Source organism: Alexandromys fortis, unplaced genomic scaffold, assembly GCF_014885135.2.
Source record: "Alexandromys fortis isolate MF-2015 unplaced genomic scaffold, M_Fortis_MF-2015_v1.1 scaffold_17, whole genome shotgun sequence".
Classification (NCBI taxonomy): domain Eukaryota; kingdom Metazoa; phylum Chordata; class Mammalia; order Rodentia; family Cricetidae; genus Alexandromys; species Alexandromys fortis.
The window spans coordinates 14,680,902-14,692,928 of record NW_026067896.1 but is presented as its reverse complement, the minus strand read 5'-3'; the positions used below and the strand labels follow the sequence as shown (position 1 = coordinate 14,692,928).

General features: G+C 45.3%; 1 protein-coding gene across 4 annotated transcripts in view; it reads right to left on the bottom strand.

Annotated features, from left to right (window-relative positions):
* The window catches only part of Arhgap26 (Rho GTPase activating protein 26), a 1,368,274-nt gene that overhangs the window by 419,205 nt on the left and 937,042 nt on the right, over nucleotides 1–12,027 (bottom strand). For 3 of the 4 annotated variants that reach the window (XM_050161399.1, XM_050161408.1, XM_050161390.1), the window contains exon 3: nucleotides 11,645–11,770. The exons of the other annotated variant lie outside the window; for it this stretch is intronic. The gene's annotated coding sequence lies outside the window, so the exon portion shown is untranslated. The remainder of the gene's footprint in view (nucleotides 1–11,644; nucleotides 11,771–12,027) is intronic. 4 annotated transcript variants of the gene reach the window in all.

The window sequence follows — 12,027 nt, the reverse complement described above, 5'->3', positions numbered from 1 at the left end:
CACACACACACACACACACACACGCACTTCACTCACATTTTTCACAACCATTACATAGCTCTACACAGTCTCTTCTCTCTACACCACTACTCCTCTCACAGCCAAACTCTGGACAACCGTATGTCACATTTTCAGAGCCTGCCTCATTCTCATAATACAAGATAAGCCACACAGTTTCTCTTAGGCTAGGTATGTCATGATGACCAGTCAATGAATAATGCTTGGTCATGCACGTAGCCTACATGGTTAGGATTCTCAGACAGAAAATGACATTGAAATTCAAGACTTAACAATAACAGATCAAGAACACTAGGGAGTACATGCAGGAAGTCCATTACCAAATGAGGTTTACGTCAACAAAGTTGTTTCTAACCTAAACTTGATCAGCAGCAAACAACACCCGGGAATTCATCCTTGTGTATTCTCTGTAGGGGCTGTTTGAATTTATTCTGAGTCCAAAATTAGCCGTCTTTGTGACTGAGAAAACTATTACTTTCCAATGTCAGACTGAATAATGAAAAATATCCTAGTATTATTTCTATTCATCAGAATTATACAGTTAAGCATAAATCATCTTCCTGTCTATTCATAGCTATATATGTGCCCAGTTGATGAAATATTCTCATGAGATAAACATACAAGCAATGGGAAAACACCCATAGCTGTTCTTTATGAGAGAAATGAAGTGGCACATGAGAGAAATTACAGACAGGAGCAATTGATTTCCACAGTGACCCCAGTCACGTGGATTCATCTAGTAGGTCAACCTGTTGAACACTGGCTGTCATCTGCTGTATACCCCCATGGCCATTGATACCAGCAGCTCTCAGCAATGCTAAGAGTTAGTCTGAAGGTTGACCTTTCCTCACAAACCTAAGAAGAAGGAAGAGTAAGGGCAGAAATGTGGGTCTCAAGAGGATCAGTCTTCAAAGTGGAGCCTCCTCTGAGAGGTGCAGACTATATGAACCCCACTCTCTGTCACTCAGTCTGCAGAGACTTAGAGCTAGTTGTCAAGCTTTTGGGGATTTTGCCTCCTAAGTTATCTAGACAGACAGGCAGGCACACAGAGCATCTCACATGGTACGTTCTGAGATTCCAGGGGAGAATTATAATGAAAGTGCCCTGGCCAGGTCTGGTATTCTAAGGTCAGAGGAAGCCACTGTCAGTGTGTGGCTTCCATGGTGGGTACTGAAACAGCAGGCATATTAGAGCTGCAAATTCAACTTTGTATGAACTGACTTATTGCTTCATTATTCTAAAAGAAATCAAAATCCAGCTGCAAGCCATGTTCAATCAGGTTCCTAGGAGACCCTAAGTTATTATTAAAGTTCCTTTACCCACCAGGTTTTCCAGAGTGCCCATGCACTGGGGAGACCCTGTGGCTGAAAGACCCAGGAGCCTTGCCAGGTGCCCATGGGTACAGGAAGCCTGAATTCTGCACTTCTGCAATCCAGGGCACAGGACTCTCACACTTGGGACCTGTCTTCCAGAGCCCCCATGAAGCTCTCTTTCCTTCATTCATCTTACAACTCCTGAAGTCCCACATGGCCACAGGATCCTCAAAGGCCTGTCACTCACCAGCCAGGTACCACACTGGGAGGAACAACCATCATTTCACAGTCGATCACTTGCTTCAAGAGTCCCCTCATCTTTACCAGATCTCTTTAGCCTCCCCGCTCCTGAATACCTGTGCCCCAGGTTTATGCTTGAGCTTGAGGAAATGACTCAGAAAATTAGATAGCCTGGAAGTATTTATAATCTATTCAGCCCATTCTTGGCAAGTGATGGCAAGATGGAGAAGACACAGAGAGAATAGGGTTGGAAAAGATCCAGAAGGCCTGAGAACCTGGCTTAGTCAATAAACTGCTTGTTTCACAGGCATGAGGACCCAGGTTCGATTTCCCAGGACCTATATATATATAAAAGAAAAGCCTGGCCTGGTAGCTCAACTGTAATCCCGGTCCTGGGGAGGTGGAGACGTGAAGATCCTTGGGGTTTGTTAGTTGGCCAATCTTGTTGAATCAGAGAGTTCCAAGTTCACTAATAGAGCTTGTCTCTTTTAATAAGGTAGAAAACGACTGAAAAAGACACCGACATTGACCTCTGGTCTCCACATTTACATACACATATATGCACTTGCATACACATGTATACACATAAACACAAAAAAGCAAATAAATAAAAACAGTCTGCAGAAGATTAGACTTTAAGCAAAGAGATGTCTCCCATGGTGAAGATTAAAGTTATAAATGCTGAAAGCAAACATCACTACAGTCCCCTCGGTGCAAAGTGTCCTCTCTATGTAGCTGCTACAGTCCCCTAGGTGCAAAGTGGCCTCTCCGTGTAACCCTAAGAAAGCCATAAGGCTGTTGACTGAGCTTCAGTGTCCCAGGCTTTCTGCATCGTTCCAGGAAATCCTGCTGGGGTTCTTAGAAGATGCTGCCTGTGTCCACCTTCTGCATCTCTCAATTTTGTCATGTGCTCCAATCATGGTTTTCTCTTGAGAGACCACCAAGCATGCACCAAGGATGGGTGCAGGCAGTGGAAGGGTGGCCTCAGAGGGGTATTAAGCTGGGCTTTCAGGGTACAGGGATCTTTAAACCCAGTCACACACATTGCCATAGGTTTCCTGTTGTCAATGCTCAAATCTCCACCACTAAGAGATTGGGGAGGGTGGGGGTGAGATGACTGACAACTTTCAGTCCTTCTGGACTTCCTGTGGTGCCTGTGCCCAGGCCTTGCTTCTGTAGAGATGCCACAGTCAATAACTGAGCTTGCAAGACCCTTGGGCAGGAAAATAGTCAGGGTTTGAGAGCTCAGCTGCTGGTCTGGCTTCTTAGAACTACACTGGTACTCTCTGCAGGCAGCTCCTTCTCAGTTCCCTTAAACAGGCATCCAAGCTGGACAGCTGAGCGCTCGCTCTCAAATCAGGTCCTGCTTCCTCTATCTTCTGTAGACAATGTCTTCTCAGAGAACGTACACCAGCTAGGGAACTCTCAGCAAAAACAAGTAGAGAGATGGGGCTGGGAACAGCCTCCTTTGGCACAAGGGATTCAGAGAGGATTTGTCTGCAGATAGTGGACTCTCGGAAAGTCTTTGCAGAAGGAGGCAGCTAGCTGCTAAAACTTCCCAGTGATGTGAACACCTAGGGAAGCATTCTGGGAGAAGAGAACAGCCTTGCTAATGAGGTGTGTGTGTGTAAGAGAGAAAGAGAGACAGAGAGAGACAGAGAGAGACAGAGAGAGAGTCCCTTCTTTTGGTTTTGCTGGTGTGAAATTATTTATTTCCTGTGGTTTTTTTTTTTTTTTTTTTAGGTGTAGTTAACCTCCTTGGGCTGGAATCTAGTATCTTCTGTGGGATTGGATTTGTGGATTATTATTATTTCTCCATCTATGGTGATTGAAATTTTTCCAAGCTATAGTAGTCTGGGCTGGTATCCATGGTTTCTTAGAACCTGCAAGATATCTGTCCAGGTCCTTCTGGCTTTTAAAGTCTGCATTGAGAATTTGGGTGTAATTCTGATAGGTCTGCCTTTATATGTTACTTGGCCTTTTTCCCTTGAAGCTTTTAATTCTTTCTTTGTTCTGTATTTATAGTGTTTTATTATGTGGCAGAGGGGAACTTTCTTTCCTGGATCAACGTATTTGGTGTTCTGTAAGCTTCTTGTATCTTTATAGGCATCTCCCTTTTTGTTTTGTTTTGTTGTTTCTTCGAGACAGGGCTTCACTGTAGCTTTGGAGCCTGTCCTGGAACTAGCTCTTGTAGACCAGGCTGGCTTCAAACTCACAGAGATCTGCCTGCCTTCTGCCTCTCAAGTGCTGGGATTAAAGGTGTGCACCACCACTACCACCCAGCAGCATCTCCTTCTTTAGGTCAGGAAAATTTTCTTCTATGATTTTGTTGAAAACTTTTCTGGGTCTTTGGGTTGGGAATCTTCTTCTTCTAGTCTTACTATTCTTGGGTTTGGTCTTTATTCATAGTGTCCCTGATTTCCTGGTTGCTCTGTGTCAGGAACGTTTTAGATTTAACATTTTCTTTGACTTTATCAGTTTCTTCTATTGTATCTTCTATATCTGAGATTCTCCCCCCCCCCATCTCTTTTATTCTGTTGGTGATGCTTGTGTCTGTAGTACCTGTTCACTTGCCTAGATTTTCCATCTCCGGGATTCGTTGGTTTGAGCTGTCTTTATTGCGTCTATTTCCATTTTCAGATCTTGAACAGTTTCATCCATTTCCTTTACCTGTTTGTGTTTTCCTATATTTCTGTAAGTGATTTATTCATTTCCTATTTACGGGCATCTATCATCTTCATAAGATTGGACTCAAGATCATTCTCTTGTGCTTTAGCTGTGTTGGGATATCCAGGGCTTGCTGTAGTGGGATAACTGGCTCTGGCCACGCCGCATTGCACTGGATGTTGTTGATTGTGTTCTTACGCTGGTATCCAGTCATCTGGGTTTGGGATTATGATAGGTTTAGGTGTCAGTTGTTAGATGGACTTTTTTAATGTTTTTCCTTTAAGTTTTTATTTCCTCTCTGATCTGAGTGGCCTTTGGCGCTGGGGACTAGCAAGTCTTCAGGTTCAGTAGAGTGTCTCTGTTGGGGTTTTGGTAGCCTGCATGGTCTCTGGGGTTTCTAGTACTAGCCTGGTCTTCTGGGGTTCCTAGTACCACCATGGTCTCTGGTAGAGCAGGAGTTAGGAACTTGTGGGTAGGCTTTAAGCAGTGTTAGCAGGTGGTGGGTGGTGTTTTACCTGGGGTTCCTTGTATGTTCATAGTCTCCAGTAGAGCAGGATTATTCTGAAGAATTGTGGGCCAGGATATAGCAAAAACTGTGCCTTTAACTATAAGGCTTCCTTATTTTGTGGAAGACCTAGCATGGCTGAGGAACAACTGCAGGACCTGTTAGTTAGCCTTGCAGTTCCAAACACTCTCAAATGCTTGGCCTGGATTCTGGATGGGAAACCTGGGCTCTGAAGTATAGGATACAGACATCTGTATGAATATGGTGAGCTTTTTCTGAGGCAATGACTCCCTGCTCCCCACAGGTGGCTCTGTACCTCAGAGAAGATAGGCTCACCTTCCTTCTTCCTAGGAAGAGTTAGCACTTCCCCGGGCTGGATGCTGCTGCTGCAGAGGCTTCACCTCCACAAATAACAGGTTCCCTGACTCTTTGGCTGCCTTTACCTCCTAGGGTTGGAGCCTTCCACGCGCTGGGTCTGCTACTGTACAGTAGTAAGAATTAGCTAGCTGGCAGGAACATGAGCCAGGGCAGGCCCTCAGGGATTAGTCAGCATTCTTGAGCAAAGGACGAGAATACATAGTCCTGAGCTGGGTGGTGGTGATGCACACCTTTAATTCCAGGACTCTGGAGGCAGAGGCAAGCAGATCTTTGTGAGTTTGAGGCCAGCCTGGTCTACAAGAGCTCGTTCCAGGACAGGCTACAAAGCTACAGAGAAACGCTGTCAAAAAAAAAAAAAAAAAGAATATAGAATATAGAATATACATCCCCCAAGTATCCCTGAGAATGGCAAGGGGCTGATGAGGAAGAGGAGAGGAGGTTTAACAAAACCAAAACAGGCCATATTTTAAAATGCTATAGTGAGACCTGGTACTTTGAATGCTATTTAAAAGTTAAAAATAAATAAAAAGTTAAAATGTGTTAACTACCCCCATCAAGAGCTCCTGAAGATAAGCGAAAACTTACTCTTACATCAGTTGTAATGGCGCCTCCAAGATGGCCCTCAGTGGCCTTTTTGTGAGGCCCCTTCCCACTGAGCACAGGCTGGACTCCTAGCTACCAAATCCCTCACTAGAAAAGCTGTGTGGAAAAGAATGGTCTTAGGAGACCTCCCGGAAACCTGAGACATAGGTGACCTGGGGTGACAGCCAATAACTGCCAACCATGAGTGAGTCTTCTTATAATACGACCCTCCAGTGAGCACCTGAGCAGAATTTAGCTAAAGCGCTCCTCCCTCGACCCAAAGATACTATGAAATAGGGCTCTTTTTCTTTTTTCTTCTTTCTCCTCCTCCATCAAATGTTAAATCCCATAATCAGAATTGTGTTTTCTTAAGATTTATTTATTATATATGCAAGTATGCCTGCATGCCAGAATAGCGCAACAGCTCTCATTACTGACGGCTGTGAGCCACCATGTGGTTGCTGGGAATTGAATCAGGGGTTCTGGGAAAACAGCCAGTGCTCTTCTTCACTGAGCCACCTCTCCAGCCCTGTAGGGTTGTTCTTTCAGACTACCATGCTACAGTGAACTTGTTCCTTTGCAATCAACAGAAAACCCAACATTTCTTGGAAACCTGAAGAAATTGACAATTCATGCTGAACAAAGTAAAAATGCCTAGCTTGAAAATTAATTCAGTGAAGAGACACTGGGCATACCAACCATATGCCAGATGTCCACTGCTGTGATAAAACACCATGAACAAAGCAAGATTTCTTCTTCTTCTTTTTTTTTTTTTTTTTTTTTTTTTTTTTTTTTTTTTTTTGGTGGGGTAAGGTTCAAGACAGGGTTTCCTCTGTGTAACCCTGGCAGGCCTGGAACTTGCTCTATAAACCAGGCTGGCCTTGAACTCAGAGATCCACCTGCCTCTGCCTCCCAAACGCTATGATTAAAGGTAGTGAACCACCACTGCACAGCTGGCAACATTTGTTAGAAAATGTTTACTGAGGCTCATAGTTCCATGGGGTTAGAGTCAATGATCACCTTGGCAGAGAGCACGGCAGCTCACAGGTGTGGCACGAAGCACAGCTGAGATCACGCATACTGATCCACAGGCACGCAGCAGGCATAGGGAGGAAAGAGGGAAGTGTAACTGGGAATGGCATGAGATTTCCAAACCTCAAAGCCCACCCCCAGTGACACACCTCCTCCAACAAGTTCACACCTCCTAAATCTTCACACCAGTTCAGGCTACATGCTCAGGAACAGTTAGGCAATACAAAACAGACTCCATTTTGTTGTTGGCAGTGGTGGTGATGGTGTGTGTGTGTGTGTGTGTGTGTGTGTGTGTGTGTACTTCTTTGGGTTTGTCTATGTGTTGGGGTGGGTAGGAATGGGAGGCCTGGGAGAGATCTGAAGAAAGATAGGAAAACCAGGAGTCTAAGGTTAGTTACCCAAGTAAGAAGTCATGGTCTCTTATTCAGAGACCACAGTCAGGGTTCAGATTCAGAAGCTGCTGACTAAAGAGGCAGATGGGTCTTGAGAAGAAGGGCCCAGCCACAGGATGACAAGTGTTTCTGAGAACATTTATTCAGGTCACCACACACTAAGAAGAAGGGTACCCAATGTTCAAAATACTCCTGGACAGATCTGAAGTAATACTGATGCTCAGACACACAGAGTATTATACCGTCCTTTATTAAAGGGGAGGCCTGAAAAGTCAGTTGTGGAGGGGTATCATGGCTAATGTCTCTGGGAAACTATGTAGCCATCATTTCCCTAGTCCTTGAGTGTAAGATTGGGGTTGATCAAGTTAGCAGTTGGGTAGTGCCAACAGTGAATCCTTCACCTGAAAATAAGAGGCCATTAAAGCTATCAGATAGCTCCTCTTGACCAAGACAGTAAACAAACAAACAAAAATACTGTATGTGGGATGGAGACAATAACACTATTAAAAATCTAAGAAAAGGGACAGAGCTGTAGCTCAGCAAGTGCTTTCCTGCCTGCTTGAAGCCCTGGGTTTTGTCCCAGCACAGCTAGGTATGGCAGTGCAGGCCTATAATCTCTCAGCAGGTAGAAGCTGGAGGACTGGAAGACCAGTGACTTTTTCAGCTCCATGGGTACTTTTATTCCAGGCTGGCCTATGGGAGACCCCTGTCTTAAACAACAACAATGGAATAGAACCAAACTCAACAACAAAACTCCCAGCAATCTGAGCATGGTGGCTGGTTTGCAATTTCAACAGTTAAGAAGGTGAGTTGGGAAGAACCTCAACTTCAAGGCCACGGGTTACACAGTAAGTTCCAGGCCAGCCTAGGCTACTGCTGTATGTTCTGCCCCAAAAGACCCTAAGGGGTGCAAGGCTGATGTTCCCTCTCACATCTTCACTGAAGTTTGTCGATGGCCAGAGGACCAGATGGATACTGGAGAGTGACTGCAGTCACCAGCTCCTCTGAAAGGTGGCCCTGAGCTCAGTGGCAGCACTGACTAAGCAGGTTAGTAAGGCCCCCGCCCCACCCCAGGAAGTGGATGGCCATCGGCTTGATTCATACATTCTTTTCTATTCTACTTAGAAGAAAGGATCTGCATTGTCTCGCTTTATCAGAAAACAGATAAGGCTGATTTGTTTCTGTCGCCAGGCTATTTTAAGTCCCCTGTTTTTGTTGTGAGACAGCCTGAAGAGCACTGCGCTCCCTGGAACTCCCACAGAACAATCACAGGGACGCCTCTTGTCGATGGCAGGAGGACTCACCGTGGGAAAGCTTGGTGAGACAAGGGTACCGCACAGCGGGAGAAGAGATGCTGTAAAGATTCAGGGGCTGCCGCTTGCCATGAATGTGACAGAATGTCTCCTCTGAGGTAAAAGATACCGCTGCAGGTCCCAGTGGTAGAATCACAGTGCAGCCTTGGGATTTCAGAACAGGATCGTGTTGTCCATCGTAAACAAACACACGCTGTAAGAAAAGACACTAATGGGCCTAGGACCCTGGTAGATGCAGTTCACTTGATCATCAATTCGTGATCATCTGCCTGAAACTATCTGTTACAAGCGGGGATCTGTGAATCTACCAAGTCACAAAGTTGGTCAAGCTTAGAGTGCTATATTATATGGAATCAACTTTCATCAACAGACAACCAAGACCCTCGGGTCCCCTGTCAGAGTGGCATAAGTATCCCTCCCCCAGCAGGTCCCTATATCATGCTGGGGTCCCTAGGACAGGCTGAAGGAAGAAGAGATCCTAGTGTAGATAATGATAGGACACAGCAGTGCATGGCTTCTACATTCAGAAGTGGCCTGGAAACACAGTAGATGGAGGTAGAAATCTCCCCAGTGGGTACTGACAGTAACGCATGCGCACACCTCTTTTGTGTCCAGAGGTATGAGTAGAGGAACACACCTGGCTTATCTGATTAGGAGCCTGGAAGATCAGAGACAAGATCTGGGGCCCAGACATGTGGATGGACAGATGAGAGCATGGTGTGGGAGGTCCTTCTGTCTATTTGCTGCTTTTATTGGTTAATGAATAAAGAAACTGCTTTGAGCCTATATCCAGGGCAGAACAGAGCTAAGCAGGGGGCGGGGGATAAAGTGAATTCAGGGAGAAAGAAGGTGGTGTCAGGAACTGCCATGTAGTCGCTAGAGGGAAAAGAGGTGAGCTGCCAGCTGGAACCTTGCCAGTAGGCCACGAGCCTCATGGTAAAATATAAAATAGTGGAAATGGGTTGATTCTAGATGTAAGGGATAGATAGCAATATACTCAAGCTATTGGCCAAACAGTACTGCAAATAATATAGTTTCCGAGTGATTATTTTGGGTCTGGGCAGCCAGGAAAGAACAAGTGGCCTTCCCCCAACAAGAGTAGGCACAACATGAAAATATTTGCATCACATTTTGATGCCCACCAGGAAGCACCATCCATGGAAGAGGCATAGAACAACCAAGTGGACAAAATGCCTCAGCCAGATGAGCCAGGTGCATGATGGGTAACAAAGACGGAGACCCACTGATGATGCCAGCTACATAATCCCCACTTACCATACCATGGCTGATCTAGCCAAATGCTCAGCAAGGATGTAACAATAGCCAACCCCAAGATCATGTGATGATAAAAATTGTGTCCTCCCACCTACCCTCCAATGTTGAAGTGAAGTCATTAGGATAGGCTCTAATCCATGTGGCTGGCATCCTTACCAGAAGAGATTTGCGTACAAACATAATCAGAGAGAAGAGGATACAGCACTACAGGAAGAAGGCATCATCTCAAGCCCCATGAAAGAAGCCTGCCCTAGCACTCTTGTTGTGAAATATTAGTTTAAGATGTGTTACGTTTGTTTGTGCTGTGGAATATTTGTTTAGTGATACAAAGATGTGTTATGCTCTTTTATGTTGCATTTGTTTAACTCTGTAAAGCTGTGTTATTTTGCCTGCCTAAAACACCTGATTGGTCAAATAAAGTGCTGAACAGCCAATAGCTAGGCAAGAGAGGGACAGGCAAAATTTAGAAATTTTGGCTCTGCAGAGAAGAAGGAGGAATGAGAAAAGGAGAAGGAGAGGAGGCCGCCAGGGGCCAGCCATACAGCCACACAGCCAGCCACAGAGTAAGAAAGAAAGAAAAGTATATAGAATAGAAAAATGTAAAAGTTCAAAGGCAAAAGATAGTTGGGATAATTTATGAAAAGCTGGCTAGAAATAAGCCAAGCTAAGACTGGGCACTCAAAAGAAAGACTAAGTCTCCAAGTATTTATATGGGAGCTGGGAGGCAGGCTCCCAAAGAGTAAAGATTAAAACAATAACAACAACAATAACAAAACCCACTACACTTCTCTTCAAGGTCCTCAGCAGAAACCAACACTGCTGACACTTTTGGTCTTGGGCCTCTAACCTGAAGAAACAGGAGCTAGCTAGTTTCTGTTGAAGAGGCCATCTAGTCTGGTACTTCATTACCACACCCCCGGCAAGCTCACCCAGACCCCCTGGTGGTCCTGGGCTCTATAAGAAAGCAGACTGAGTAAGTCACGGGGAACAAGCCAATAAGCAGCATTCCTCTACGGCCTCTGCATCAGCTCCTGCCTCTTAGGTTCTGCCCTGCTTGAGTTCCTGCCCACATTGCTTTTGATGATGAATCTTGTATGGAGCTGTGAGTGAAATAAACCCTTTTGGTCATGGGGTTTCATCATAGCAATAGTAACCCTAACTAAGACAAAGGTCATCACTTCATTCATGTGGAGAAAGCTAAAGTTTTTCAGAGCATGGGACCTGCCTTTCCTGATGAGAGGCTCCTAGTCAGCACTGCTAACCAGAAGCTTAGGAAGAAGCTAGTCCATGGTTGCTCCCATGTGTATCTTATGTACACAGACTTTGTCCTAGTTAGTGTTCTATTGCTGTGAAGAGACACCATGACCAAGGCAACTCTTATGAAAGAAATAATTTAACTGTGGACTTGATTACAATGTCAGAGGCTAAGTCTACTACCATCATGGCAGGAACATGGCAGCATGCAGGCAGACGCTGGAGCAGTAGCTGAGAGATACATCCTGATCTATAGGACGAGAGAGAGAGTGGCTAGGCCTGGCATGGGCTATTGAAATCCCAAAGCCCGCCCTAATCACACACTTCCCTCAAAAAGGCCATACCTACGTCAATAAGGCCATACCTACTCATCTTTCTAATCTTTTCAAATAGTGCCACCCCCTGATGACTAAGCATTCAAATATATGACCCATGGGGGCCATTCTTATTCAAGCCACCATAACCTTCATAGGCTGCTGGTGTATGATCCAGCAGACTCATCAGACAAAAGCATCCATATCAGTGAGCCTCGATGACTTCTATAGGCACAGCTGAAGGATGGATGTCACGCATTACAGGCATCAACTCAAAGGTCTCTCAGTATGCCACTGAATCTCAAGGAGATGAACACACTACCAGAGAGCCAGGAGTAGAATCAGGAGTGGCCCCACTTACCATTAGTCCTACGCAAGCACCATGGGACTTTGGATTGCAGGTTCTCGACAGCTATAGCAACCCTAGTTGAGAACAGTGAGGCTCCATCGTCACCAGGCAAGTGACAAAGATCTGCAGAAGTGATAACTGAAGGTGAAAGGAATTGTAAGTGGACAGCGAGGAGGGAGATTATAAGAAGTGATTAATGTCTATTGATGCCCTAACAGATGTAACTGGTCCTCACTCGTGTGTGTGTGTGCATGTGCATGTGCATGTGTGTATGTGTGTGTAAACATGGGAAGACCAGAGATACACCTCAGGTACTATTTCTCAGGCAAAATCTCTCACTGAATTCCTGGCCACCATTTCCTACGCGGTGCTAGGGATCCAGTTGGGGCTCTCTG